Genomic DNA, 14,508 nt, shown 5'->3' on the forward strand with positions numbered 1-14,508 from the left:
ATAATACCTAATCGGGAAAGCAGACCAAGTCTGTTGGGGTCAGAGGGCGATGGCAAAGGTGTTTCTGAGAAAGGGCGGGGGGTCAGTTACACCAACAGAAGAAAGGCATTTCTGTTTGTAGGTAAGCGAACATAGTGACACTAATTCTAAATAATGTTTTTAATTTTCAGTTCTGTAGTCATCGGGTAAGTCATAATAGCTGCTTTCTTGTTATCTGTGTTAGCAGTTCTTTGGGGAATAATGTTGCTTTAGGCCCAGTCCAAAGGTTATTTCGCCCGTTTCAATATTCCAGAGGTTTGAGGAGTAAGAACGCAAGGCAGTGCCTCTGAGATGGCAGCTCCAGTTCCTTTTTAAAGGGCCCTGTTTGCATACTTTCCCTACCGTTTTATGACTTGGTTTCTTTTTGTTGTGAATTCATTTACATAACAGATGGAGACATGCTTGAACTGGACCCTAGGATTTTCCTTTCTTTCTTTCTTTTTGGACACTAGGATTTTTAAGTTGTCTAAAAATTCTCCTTTCTGGCTAAAAGCCTGCATAGCCTTAAATGCTTTTACTTTCTTCATTTGCGTCGTTACCAATGGGAGCCATTGGTGCAAGGGGATAAACAGTATTTCCCCACACACACAGTAGGGCGATTTTTTACAATCTCTTAAGTGCTGACTTTATAAACCATGACAAAGATGGGCAACCCTTACATTTTGAAGTATAAGATCCCATGTGCTAGTATTGAAGTACACCAGTGGTTCTCAGTGCTCCTAGCCAGCATCAGCATCTTGTGGGAATTTGTAAGATAACACAAATTCTCTAGCTCTGCTCAAGATTTACTGAATCCAAAGCTGACCTGGGCGGGGCCCAGCTCTCTGCTTTAACCTGCCCTCTGGGTGATTCTGATGCTTGCTAAAGTTGGAGAGCCATTGGAGCAAAATGACAAATTTTACAAGTCACACAACTTCAGGAAAATTGCTGACAAATAGTCAAAAATGGGTCAGCCAAACAATTACTGTGTAAAGAGAAAAAGCTGATAATGGTTTAGAAAAATGGGCACTTCCGTTTCCTCAGTTGGAGGAAGTATACATTAGCTAAATAAATTATAGTGATTCCTAAATGATGGAGCATTTGAATAATAAGATATTGTACAGCCCGGCCAATGTGGTTTAGTAGTTGAGTGTCAGCCTATGAACCAAGAGGTCACCAGTTTGATTCCCGGTCAGGGCAACATGCCCCAGTAGGGGGCGTGCAGGAGGCAGCCAATCAATGATTCTCATCATTGATGTTTCCCAAACATCTCTCTCCCCCAAAAAGTAAATCTGCATGAATTAACATTTTTAAAGGCTCAAAAGATAGTAACTAGAGGAACAAAACAAAGTGTAGAACAGTTATGGTCCCTAAAGAGACAACACCCAAAGAATGACATATGGTTGTATGTCATTGGAAATTTGGGGGAAACCACACAAGAAGCTCTTTATAGTGTTTTCCTTTAACAACACAAGTTTATTAACATGTAATGTCGACATAAGCGTCCAAACCTGTAAAGAATTTTCATAAGACTTTTTTTGAGCCAAAACTGAATTAAGGGAGAATTGTAAAGAAAATTACATGAGAGTGGGAGAAAGTGAGGCAAGGATGAGATAACAAAATTATGTGCTCTCTAGCGGTGACTATGCTTCTTCGGAAGGTGCTTTAACTTAGATGCTTCAGGCAAAGAGAAACCTCTTACTAGGGAAGCTATAGGCCTGGGGTGTGGCTACCCACCATGGCCTCCCCAGTTAGGAATGTGTGATCAGATCATCCTGGGAGGTTATTTTCCATAGAGCCCCCCTATTTTGTCCACATATACATGGGGAGATACCTGTGGGGAAATGACTAACTCTCCTAGGTGGCTTAGAAGTATACCATCTACAGTTAAGACAAAAGAGAGAACAGTATGGGGGAGGCCTGTTATGGGGGAGGGGGGGTGAAAAGTACGGTGAAGTGAGTACAGTCCATATGCAGATGTAAGTCAGCGCGTCCCCACTGATAATGTGGAATCATTTCCATATAGCCCTCGTTGGTTTGCTTTTAAAATAATTCAGGCATCACAATAGGTAGAGTTATTGAGTTAAGAGGCATATAAATAACCTTGAGTCCTATTTTAACCCTTATTTTCCTTTAAAGTAGAGGTTATACTCTATATCTTTGGTATAATAATTAATTTGAAATCTGATTACCATGGTAGGTTTTCCCCCTTGAAACGGCCATCTGGGAAAGCTATGCAATGCCGTGTTTCGGTCAGCAGGTGGCAGAGTTCTCTCTTTGCCGTGAATGGCACAGGGCTGCATTTCTAAGTTAACCTTCTTGTTTACGCACTTTCGTTTACTCTCTTGGTGTTGCTTCAACCCATCTAGCTGTACAATATAAACCACCTGGCAAGGAGACACTTCTGAGATGTCCTAAATTAAACTACAGCTAGGGAGAAAGAGACCAAAAAGGGGTTCTCAGTTCACAGCTGCAGGGCCACACCAACAAAAGACTGCCCGCACTCCTGAGTGTACGTGGAATTTTGGATTAATTTTCAGGTGGCTCTTTCACGAATGTCTAAAAGAGAAAATAGCAGCCAGGTGCTGTCAAACCCCAGGAGCCTCTGCTTCTGGAATTTTCCAATCTCCTGCCCACAGCTAATCCAGTGAAGCAACACTCCTTCCTTACGGATCTATGTGCCTATCTCAGAACTAGCCCGCACTGTGCTTCATCTTCCTCCACCCCCTTTTTGTCCATGGGTAACGTGGATTATTTCAGAACAACTTACCTGTTGTATACAAACTCTTGCCAACGCCAGGATGGTGGCCAGGCTCGCCTTCGCCTCCCCCTCTCCCCAGCCATGCTGCTGGCGGTTTAGACGCCACGCCCCAGGACCTGCCTTCTTTTTCTTGCTACCAATGGCCTAATAAACCCTTCCTTTGAAAAAGACTTTCAGTGGTGGAAATTAAAATGGATGTTTTAATGTCATCCTTGCGTTCAAGTCAGTGCTGTTTATTATTTCCTTACATGTTGTTTGTCTTCCTCATTTTCAAGGTCCCAGTCATGACAAGATTGCTTAGAGGATTGCTTAAATTGTTTGGCAAGTTCCTGCAGATGAGTACGGTAGATGGAAGTAGACATAGCCACGTGTGGGTTCCCGTCCTCCCTGCCCCCGTTTTATCTGCTCGGCAGATTTATCTTGGCCCAGTCCTCTCCTTTGTCTCACACCAAGTGCCCCAGTTAGGGTCTGAGTTCAGAGTATTGTCATTTAAAAAAAAAAAAAATCATCCTATTCTTATACAGTTTCCCCCCAGCAACAACTTGTCAGTTTATCCAGATTTCTCTGTCAAACCATTAGGGCTCTAAGGGAATGAGACCCTGGATTGATTCGGGTAGAGGGAGACAGGAAAGTTAGAGAACCTCAGCATTATAGAATAACAAAGTGTTAGAAACTAGAAACCCACTGAGTTATCTTAAGAAAAAACTGGGCCACACTGGGATTAGGACTAGAAAACCATTAGAAGTGGATTCCCATTTTAATTTGGCCGTGTCCTATCATCCAGTAACCAGGAAACAGGAACTAAAATTTTGGGCCAACTACACCCCATGTGTTGACCTTATTTAATCCGTAAGACGCAGCCCAGCTGGCAGGTGCTGTAGTCTATGCATGTGCCTAGGAACTGGCCGGTCCCATCAGCCCGATTCCAGCTCTCTGAAGCTGGCTGGTGAAGCATGCTTCCCAGTTGGGATGAGAATTACTTCTCCAGTGAAGTGTTTTTGTGTTGCTCTCTTTAAACACTTGGTCTTTCCAAGCTAATGAAATACCTGACTCTCTTTTGTCTTTTGTGCATCCCCTCTAAGACACTTACAACAAAAACAGATCATGTGCTTCACGTTAGATTTCCAAAAAGTTACTCACGGGGTCCACACACATGGATTCCCAATCCTGTGACTCAGCTTTAGGGAAGTTCTAATAATTAAGGACTCAAAAAACTAACTAAACAACAAAATAAATAAATTAAGGGCTCATGAGTACCTGAATTAAGATCCAGCTTTTTGTAAGGAATCTGCATGTTTTATTTATGGATATTAAGCTCCATCGCCCCTTTGATTCTCTTTTTATTTCTGATGTAAGAATAAATAAATCTAGATAAGGAAAAAGAGGCTATCTGCAATTTTACCACCTTAAAAAAAAAAACAAAATAAAAGGAAAAAAAAACATTTTAATAAGTGTACTACTTTCTTTTCTACGTATATAAATATTAAGTATTATTTTTCTCAAAAGGAGATCATATGTTAACATTGTTTTTAACAAGATTATTCACTTAAATTAATTTGTTTCTCAGTAATAAATTTATATTTATTTTAATAACTATTATGTTACTTTAGGTTATGGTAGCATATATGGATATCACAACTTATTTTGTGTGGTTTTTTTGTTTGTTTGTTTGTTTGTTTGTTTGTTTTAACTTTTTATCACAACTTATTTAGCAAGTTTCTTCCTGGTGGGACATGGTTTTCGTTATGAGAAATGGTGGATCCACGAATAGTCTCACAGCAGCTGTGCGTGTCTGCGGCTGTTGGCCTGGCATTACTGGGTCAGGAGTGTGTGCACATCGGAGGAATGCGCCCCAGGTTACATTGGGAAGGCGGTACTCGCTTACATTTCCACCAGCCTGTGTTCAAGCAGCGCCCTGTTTTCCTGGGAACACGCATCACTTTTTTCTCATCTTTCCAACTGAGAGTTACTTCTAAGTATTTCAGTTACTTCTGAGGTTGAACTTTTTAAAAAGAATTGGCCACTTATTTTCTTCTTTCCTGAACCAGAGGAGTTCTTGTTGTTGATTTGCAAAGGCTCTTTAGAAGATGATTGTAACCACGGGAGTACTTTCCGGGTGTGTTCTGTTGCACTCCCGTTCTTGAGCAGTCTGAATGTAACCCTCCTTTTCAAGCCTTGACAGTGTGTCTTGGGAATGTTGTGCAGAGCTTCATTTGCACTTGGCTCCTCGTTGACACATGGTGACTTCATTCTGTAGCCAGATGGGAGGGGAATATAGCACGTTGTTTGAATGGTTTGTGTAAGTTACTCATTGGTTTACCCTCCCAGATATAGAATGAGGAAGGCAATTAAAGAAAAAAAAAAAGGCAGGTATGATTTTGTAGATAATTTTGTTTTATGGTCATAAGCATGACTTAACATATGCCATGTTCATTTCTTCCAAAGATGCAGTAGCATTATATACATTCACTTTCTTATATTTTGAGGCATGTAAGTTTCTTTTAAAATTTTATTTTTTAAAAAATATATTTTATTGATTTTTTACAGAGAGGAAGGGAGAGGGATAGAGAGTTAGAAACATCGATGAGAGAGAAACATCTATCAGCTGCCTCCTGCATACCTCCTACTGGGTATGTGCCCGCAACCAAGGTACATGCCCTTGACCGGAATCGAACCTGGGACCCTTCAGTCCGCAGGCTGATGCTCTATCCACTGAGCCAAACCGGTTAGGGCTAAAATTTTATTTTATTTTCTTATTTTTTAAAATATATTTTTGTTGATTTCAGAGAGGAAGGGAAAGGGAGAGAGAGAGAGAAACATCAATGATGAGAGGGAATCATTGATTGGCTGCCTTCTGCACGCCCCCTACTGAGATCGAGCCCACAACTGGGGCATGGGCCCTTGGCCGGAATCGAACCTGGGACCCTTCAGACTGCAGGCTGATGCTCTATTCACTGAGCCAAACCAGCTAGGGCGAAAAATCGATTTTAGAGAGGGAGAGAGACAGAGAAACATCTATGTGTGAGAGAAACATTGCGGTTGCCACCCATATATGTGGCCCATCCGGGCCCGAACCAGCAACCTAGGTATGTGCCATGACCAGGAATTGAACTGGGACGCTTCCATGCATGGGAGAACGCACAACCAACTGAGCCACACCAGCCACAGCGGAGCATGCAGTTTTAACTTAACAAATAATCTTTCTTTTCTTCTGGGTGTGTGATATAATCATTACAGAAAACACCAAGGAATACGAAGAAAATGCAGTCACCTGTGATCCTATCCTTCCTCTGTGACGCTTGTTGATTCTTAGAATATATTTGATATAAAAAAGTATATTCTTTGGGTTCTTTTAAAACCTATGAGCATTTTCAAAACCTTATGATTTTTATAACTTAAGTTATAACCCACTCCTCTTCCATATAATTCTTTGCTCTATTTTCTTACATCACCATCATCATCATCATCATCAGCAGCAGCATCATTAGTTCATACTCACCCAAGGATATTTTTTCCTTGATTTTTAGAGCGAGTGGAAGGAAGGGGGAGACACACACACACACACACACACACACACACACACACACACCTGATTGCCTTTCGCATGTGCACAGAATGGAGCCCAGGGTAGAACCTGCAACCCAGTTACATGCCCTTGACAGGGAATTGAACTCAGGACCCTTTGGTGTGCAAGCCAGCGCTCTATCCACTGAGCAACACTGGCCATGGCTTACCTTATTAGTTTTAAAATGAGTTTATCTAGCAAAAAAGGGGGTAGTAAGTTAAGTCTTATACTCTACATTTAAATGTATTGGATATACCATACCAATACTGAAAAAAAAAAGAGCTTAAATAGAATAACCTTTTGCCATTTTTAATATAACCCATATCAAAATAGCAATCCAAAACAATACTATTTCTTTTCAACAGACAGAATACCAACTGTGTGATGTGGGAAGAGTCCAAAATTAAACAAAGTTTTTCATCTTGTCCCATTCCAGGCACCAAGATTCAGATATAAAATGGAAACAATTCCAGTGCTAAGAACACAGGGCATGTGAGAAAAGGATAGCTAAGAAAGACTCCCTGCATTTACGATACTGTCTTACATCCAGTTTTCTTGAACTTGACCTACCTATTGCCACAATGGCATTTACTTCTGGAGTTTAGGTTCCAGAATTTATTGCTTTTAAATAAGAAAATAAAAATTACATAGACTACCTTCAAGAACTTTATTTGCAAAAAAAGAATTTTATTTGAGTTTCTGAAAATTAAGTTAGTCCGTCTTAGATTTCCGCAGAGCGTTTTTAAGAAATGCATTGAGATGAGAACGGTAGGTTTCCCGCAGTTTGTCCAGGTGCGTCAGTTCACACATGCAGCGATCAAGGTCACCAGCAGTCACCCAGACAGAAGACGTTTTGGGAATGATTTTCCATGAGAAAAACGTATGAGAAAAACTTGCTTTGTTGTCTATTTTCCCCACATGTAATACTTTATTGTTTCATCTTTGTTTTTGCTCCTTACACATTTGAAACCACATTCAAATAAGCATCTATAGCAGCTTGCTTTAATTTTGTTTTGAAGAGTCAGTGTTGAAGGTAGTTGACTGGTCTCCGAAGAGTTCCAATAGAGTATGTCAGAAACGTGCTTTTCTACCTAGACTGGTGTTTTGCTTATTTAAAAAGAACCAAACATCTTCCTATTCACATCATGCAGCAATGAGCAGGAGCAACTTTTGCAAGAGTCCATATAGAGTATTGATCTCACCTCCTACTGAATTGTCTTCCTTATATGGCTCTATTGTTTTGTTTGAAATAACTTCCTAGGGTGTCAGTCAAGTTCATATTGAAGTTTAAAAATACGTTGGAGGTAATGAACATCATAAACCGATGAACAGAAATAGATACAGAGACAAAGAAGCATCGGACAGACTGTCAAACTACAGCGGGAAGGCAGGGGAGGGTTGGGGGAGGGTAAGAGATCAACCGAAGGACTTGTATACATGCATGTAAGGATAACCAGTGAACACAGACACTGGTGGGGCGGGGGGAGGGCATGTGCCGGGAGGTAGGGGAGGCTGTGGGGAGGTCAATGGGGGAGAAAGGAGACATATGTACTATTTGTAATACTTTAAACCATTAAAAAAAAAAACACATTGGATGGTCGAACAATAATTGGATTATGGTAAACTGAATTACTAGTTAAATCTTAGATTGGATTATTGAGAAATAATACAGGTTTTACGTGGGGTTAGGAAATGATTTCTTTCACATATAACTTAATTAATGTGATAACTTTATTCCATTTACTTCCCTATCCCAAGATTAAAGGCAAAATGAATCAAGCAGTGAATAAGTAATTAAGGTTTAAATTGATAGATTTGATTTTCTCTGGGCTTTTTTGTTTTCCCATATTTTCAAAAATTGGAGAAAGGTTTTGCTGGCAGAATACGAAGTGATTGCTTACAGGTTTCTGAGTTGATTGAATAGTTGTCAGTATCTAAAAGGTAACTAGTTTCTCAGCGGTAGAGATGGGTAGCCCTTTCTCCTTTGATGAAAACAGTTTCAGGGTCACGAGGGGAGAAAAGCCTTCCAAACCTTTGCATCGTGTAGAAGCTCCTTGGGCGTATCAAGTTCAGGTCGAGTTTGCATTAGGAGGGGTACATGAGTGGTTTCTGCTTTTATGACAATGAGTAAAGAAACTCCAAGGCAACAGGCCCAGGAGATGAAAGTCCACTCTGCTTGCTTCCTTCTGGATCCTTTCTTTATATCCCTTCTAAAAAAAAAAAAAAGTACCTACAGCTGTTGGAAGCCAGGTTCATTTTCTTTTATTCAGTGTTTTGCCTGTATCCTTTTCTGTGGCACCGTTTCCAGACATTCTTACTTGTAAACATATCTAGCCCTCTCATGTAATGGTTATGTGTCTATTATTGCCTAGAAACAGCATATCATGTGGGGGGGGGGAGGGGAGAGTGTTCCAGCTCTTATACATAAGTTACCTAAGTAATAAGTGACTTAACACCTCTCCAAACCTTAGATTCCTTATCTACCAAAAAGGGGGAATTATTACCTTTCTCGTAAGGCTATGCTCATTAAAATAAGTGAGTTTGCATATAAAGGGCGAGTGCATGCTGCTGGGACTCTGGCACCCAGGGAGAGAAAGTGCTAGAAGAATGTTAGTCCCCGCTGGGGGACAGTCCAGCAGACATGCCGTCGCACCCCCCTGCATGTACACTTACGGGGTGCAGCTAGAAGGCAGCAGCCCCTGTAGGCAGGAGGCAGCTCACATGGCCCTGTTCTCACTCTCCTCTGACTGCAGGCGGAACCCCAGGACAGCCAGAGCCATGGTCCTCCCTTAGGGACCGAAATGGCCTCCTGATAAGATAGCAGCCATCTTTCTTGTCTGTCTTTGTTTCGTTTCAGAGTAAACTGGCTGAACTCCTTGTTTCTGTCCCTGTGTTAGAAACATTGTTTTAAAGAGTCTATCCATAGGACGTTGGCTGGTTCTGAAGGTGTTGTGTGTGTGTGTGTGTGTGTGTGTGTGTGTGTGTGTGTGTATTAACTTTCTTTTTTTTTATTATGGGCATGATTGGTGCTACCACTGCAGCATTTTTAAGAAGCCATTTTGTATTTCCCAAGGAGCTCGTTTATTTTATAAAGTTCAGAACATAGAAATGGCCTCTTCATCCCATCATTGTCTTACGTGTTCTGTTTTAGACTTCCTAAGCTCATATAGAGATTTCCGCCCCCAAACTGGACTCTTGCTGTAGATACTCTTGCGTTTTTAGTGGTAGTAGGTCAGGCACACCTCCGCACATCTGTCACTGTTGCCCTCACAGAGCGGTACTGTCCAGTGGTTCTCAGGCACAGGGTCTGAAGTCAGAGTGACCTGAGTTTGAATCCAGTTCTGCCACTTGCCAGCTACAAGCCGTAATTAGTCACCTGTAAAATGGGATAATAATAGCCCATACCTTCTAGGGTTATGAGTGTTAGATGAGATGAGGAATGTCAGGCGCTTAAGAAGTATCTGGCACATCATAAATGTACAATAAATTTTATCTATTTATAACAACTATTTTTAAGGATTGTATCACTTTACATTTTATGTGTATACCACAATTTATTCAGTTCTCCTGTATTAATGAACATTTAGATATTGGTCATTTAGGTGTTTTTTTAAAATATGTTTTTATTGATCTTAGGGAGAGAGAGAGAGAGAGAGATAACAATGATGTGAGAAAGAAACATCGATTGGTTGCCTTCCATAAACCTGCAACTTAGGTATGGGCCCTGATTGGGAATCAAACCCAAGACCTTTCGGCTCACCGGACGACACTCGACCAGCTGCGCCACACCGGCCAGGGCAGCCATTTAGGTTGGTTACGTTTTCAGGAATTATAAACAACTCTGCAGAGTACACCTTTGCAACTAGGTATTTGTGTACTCTGCCTTATTTCCACAGGACACAAAATTGGGGTGTCGGGGAATGCATATTTTGAAAGCTTCTCATGGTGTTTCTAAATGCTGGTGGGACTCTAACACCAGCACTCTTTGTTGTTGAAGATGATTTATCTTGTCATCTTTCAAAGTGATAGCTTCAAAATTCTTATCATTGTCAATTATGTTAATGTGTGGGGAGAGGTAAGTAACCATATTTACCCATTAATCCAGAAGTATTTTCAGAATGAATCACCTCATTGCCCTAGCACCCCCAATGCTAGAGTATGAGGTTTCCTCTTTGTGAATTGTCTCACCTTAGACAGCAGTGCCAAGTTTTTAACATTTGGCAGAGACCAAGTTTGGATAGTTTGTTAGTGGCCTTTTTTTTTTTAAAGCAGTGTAGTTAAATTTTTAGGGTTTTTAAAAAATATATTTTTATCAGAGAGGAAGCGGGGAGAGAGAGCGAGATAGAAACATCAGTGATGAGAGAGAATCATTGATCCGCTGCCTCCTGCAGGCCCCACGCTGGGGATTGAGCCCGCAGCCCTAGCATGTGCCCTGACCAGGAATCAAACTGTGATGTCCTGGTTCAGAGGTGGACGCTCAGCCACTGAGCCACGCCGGGTGATGGGGGAAGGAGGGTGTTTTTAACAGAGAATGCTAACTTCACGAAGTTTGATTGCTGAACTGTTGCGTGGTTTGATTTCTCTTGAGCGTGAAGAGGAGGCTGATATAAACGTGTATTTACAGCTGGTAGCTTAGCCCTGTCCGTCCTGATAAAGCTGCTCGGCGTCCGGGACATCGTAATCAGGCCCCGACACATGGCCTTCGCACAGAGCAGTCCACTGCTCAGGCTGAAGGCAAGCCCCATTCTCTTTAAAAGTTAAAAATTTACTGGGAAAAATTAATCAAACTTAACGAATGTTTCCTTCACAACAGTTAGCTTTTATTTCCTACAGGAAAGGAACTTTATAAAAAAAATTTTAACCATAAAAATTAGTTTTCACTATTTGTATTCAGATTTTTTTATTTTATTTTTTGCAAATCCATGCACGGTCTTATTCACATTTTCAAACAATGTAGGAGAATGTGAAGAAAAACATAAGCGATCCCTTTAAACCCCCCTGCCCTGCAGTAAAGACTCTTCATGTTCTTTTGACCATACATACATGCACCATGGCTTTTTTCTGTGTGTCTTTAATGAATGAGCTCATCTTTTAAAGACGGTCAAGCACACATCACAGACGTCGGCCGTTTTCCCCGGGTCTCACGCGGTGGCTTTAAGGAGTTTGCATTGTGCAGCCGCAGCACCAGCCACCTCTGGGAGTCCTCTCACCTTCCAGTGGGAACTGCCCACTGAGCAACGCCCACCCCCCTTCCCCCCTGCCCACCACGGCCTGATCTTTTTTTAACGTGTAATGAAATACAATATTCACCCAGAAAAACTCACAGGCCACAAGGACACGGACACCACCCCCCCCCCAAAGAAAAACCACCACGAGGAAGGAAGTATTTGTGCTCGTATCGAAGTTCCTTTTTTCTCTCTGCACAGCAAGTGGTGCTCTGATAGCCCACTGGCCGTCTCTGAACGGACACGTTATTTCAGGCCCCGGTGTCCTGTGGGCCCCTGACCAGCTCAGAGCCAGCCGGCCGGCCGGTCTGTCACCGGAGCATAACAAAGCGCCGTGGAGTAATGAGTCACAGGCCTGTTTTTGCATAGAGCGCAGCCTGGGCGTTGGGGCCCGCCCCTCAGCTGCACCTTGTGCTATATTAGGGCTGCTCAGACAGGAAGAATTTTCTTTCGCTGGTGTATCTGGTCCGGTTACCTTCGGGGTAAGTGTGTACAGTTCTTGTAGAGACTGTTGTTGAACTTGATCCTAGCTCTTAGTTGGTTTAGTGTCTGATTGAAAGTTTAGGCATTTAAAAACCTGAATTAAAGAAACTGAAAATAGAAGGATCCAGTAGAGTGCACAACTGTAATTTGCAAAGATCTGGATTTGTAAAACTTCGCATAGGTCTCAGAAATGTATAGGGTCTAATTTTAAGAGCTTCCTGTTTGACATGTAGGTGTTAAGAAAAAGCAAAGTGCCCTCAGAAATCTCTTTTTTTAAGGGGGGGAAAACATTATAAGGTCCGATTTTGTTGTTCACAAAAAAAAAAAAAAAGACTCAATTTTGCTGATAGTTACATGCTTTGTGTGTCTGGAATTGGGAACTGTTGATTATAGCTAGTAATAAAGATAATTAATTTTTATTTTGTGCCGCTGAGCTTTATCTAGGATATCATGGAACAGGATTATACTGGTATGTTTTATGAGTTGACAAAATCTGGATTACTCCCTTTAAGGCTTATAACAAATTGTATGTTGTCAATTAAGATTCACACATAAATATTACCATAAAAGGGTGAGCATTATGTAAACAAGTTGGATTTTTGTTGTAAAAAAGTGCAATGTAAACATTTTAATTTCCCTCATTTTTTGTAGTTTGTTTTTTTCAATGAGGAAAATTAGACAATGCAGCAGACCAGTTCTTAAAGCAGATTACTTGGTTTTTATTGGCAGCTTATATCCAAGCATCTCTGGATATTGCTTCCCACCTATGCTGTGGGTCTAGGACAAATTCAAGGACAGAAGAACTCAGAGTGCCTTAAGGGTAATCAGCACAAAGTACTTAATTTCTATGTGCCTTGGTTTAATTCTCTTGAAAAAAATGCTATTAGATATTAGGGCAGAGTTGGTGGGGAGGATGGATGAATAAATTCTAAACTCTGAAATTATGTATTTTCATAAGTATCCACTATATTCTGACTGGGAAGCCAAGTTTTACTGTTTAAGAAGATTGGTATAAATTGCCAATTTTTAAACAACTGGCCTTTGAAAATGATTTTTCCTCTTTCCTTTTATCTCCTTCTCTTCTCCCACCTTGGCTATTTAGTTTCATTTCTGTTTTATATCTGTATCGAGAAAGTTTCACTTTCCAATTTATATAATTTTTTTTTTTTTACTGCTGCCTTGAACATATCATTAGGGAGAATTATTTAAATGCCTCAAGAAACTGATTTATAATGCTATGGAAATCATGACCTTACAGTTTTATGTTTTCCCATGTGCTGATTACCTAAGAAAGTGCTGTTATTAAAAGCTCAAGCTTAGAACAAGTAATGCAGGTTGTTGGGAAGGAGGATCACACGGATTCACCATGGATGTGTAGCCCTGTTACTGACGCCCTGTCCAATCTATAGCAATGCGTGCCTTTCCTATGTAAGTAGTGTACAGTTTGCCATTCAGGATTTCATTACCTTACTGCTGTGTAGCGTGAATGATCCTTCAAGTATCAAAATTAAAGCAGAATCATAGCTTTTCCTGCTAATTATATGCAGGAGTTTCATCTTTTTCATTTCCCCATACGACTGAATCTCATGGGCCTTTAGAAGTATTCCACTTTCATTCAGATACTTGTCTAAAGGCCAGTAGCTATTTTTCATGTAGACATAGAACGTTTCGGTCACTGATTTGTCAATGTATTTTCAAGGTGAAGTTGATCATCTCAGCATGCAAGGCCACGATAGTGGACACTCCTGGTGACCAAGTCTGCTCCTCAAGTGCAGGTCCCACCTCTGGCTGTAGTCGTTAGCCCTGCCCTACATGTTCCTTGAAACGAACCCTGTGATAGTGGAGACCCGACCTTCCCACACAGCACGCAGGGCAGTTTCCAGCTCCCACATCAGCCCGCCCCCGTTTAAAGATTCCAGAGACTGAAAACTTCGGAACTTCCTTTGAAGGGAGTTCGGAGTTCAAGGCTGGTCTTTTCTATTTTTGAACGTGTCTTCCCCACTTGATGTGTTTTTTTCCAGCAACTCTCCTCCTGCAGCATCTGCGACAGATGACTGCTGGCAAAGGAAGCCAGGACTTTATATACCAAGTATAGGTTTACAAGCCTATTGGTTTAAAAATACCCTGCCCTCCTTCTCTAAGTCTTCTTTAGAATTGTGCCAGAACGCTGACATTTATGCCTTAGTCTTTACAGGTTTAGAATGATCGTGACCTCGGGCCGATGTTTGTGTTCGGGCCGCAGCAGCACCTCATGTGCGATTATTTTTGAGCAAGGATAAACTTTGGTCAGATTGCCGGTGAGGGTTAGGAAAAAGGAAACTCTGCAGTTGAAATTTGCATATCAAATGATCAAAAGTAATGTCCTCGTTATCAATAATATTGTCCTACTAAAGTGGGAAATTTAGCAATTGCAACTTTCTGATTACTCTTTGGTTTTGTGTGTTTTGTTAAATAAA

At 41.1% G+C, this 14,508-nt stretch overlaps 1 protein-coding gene across 3 annotated transcripts in view; it reads left to right on the forward strand.

The window, feature by feature from the left end:
• The window catches only part of NT5C3A (5'-nucleotidase, cytosolic IIIA), a 46,934-nt gene that overhangs the window by 12,105 nt on the left and 20,321 nt on the right, over positions 1-14,508 (forward strand). Inside the window, exon 1 of one of the 3 annotated variants that reach the window (XM_079785672.1) lies at positions 11,976-12,051. The exons of the other annotated variants lie outside the window; for them this stretch is intronic. The gene's annotated coding sequence lies outside the window, so the exon portion shown is untranslated. Of the gene's footprint in view, positions 1-11,975; positions 12,052-14,508 lie in introns of those variants that run through there. 3 annotated transcript variants of the gene reach the window in all.

This window comes from Cnephaeus nilssonii (assembly GCF_951640355.1).
Source record: "Cnephaeus nilssonii genome assembly, chromosome: 12".
Taxonomy (NCBI): Eukaryota; Metazoa; Chordata; class Mammalia; order Chiroptera; family Vespertilionidae; genus Cnephaeus; species Cnephaeus nilssonii.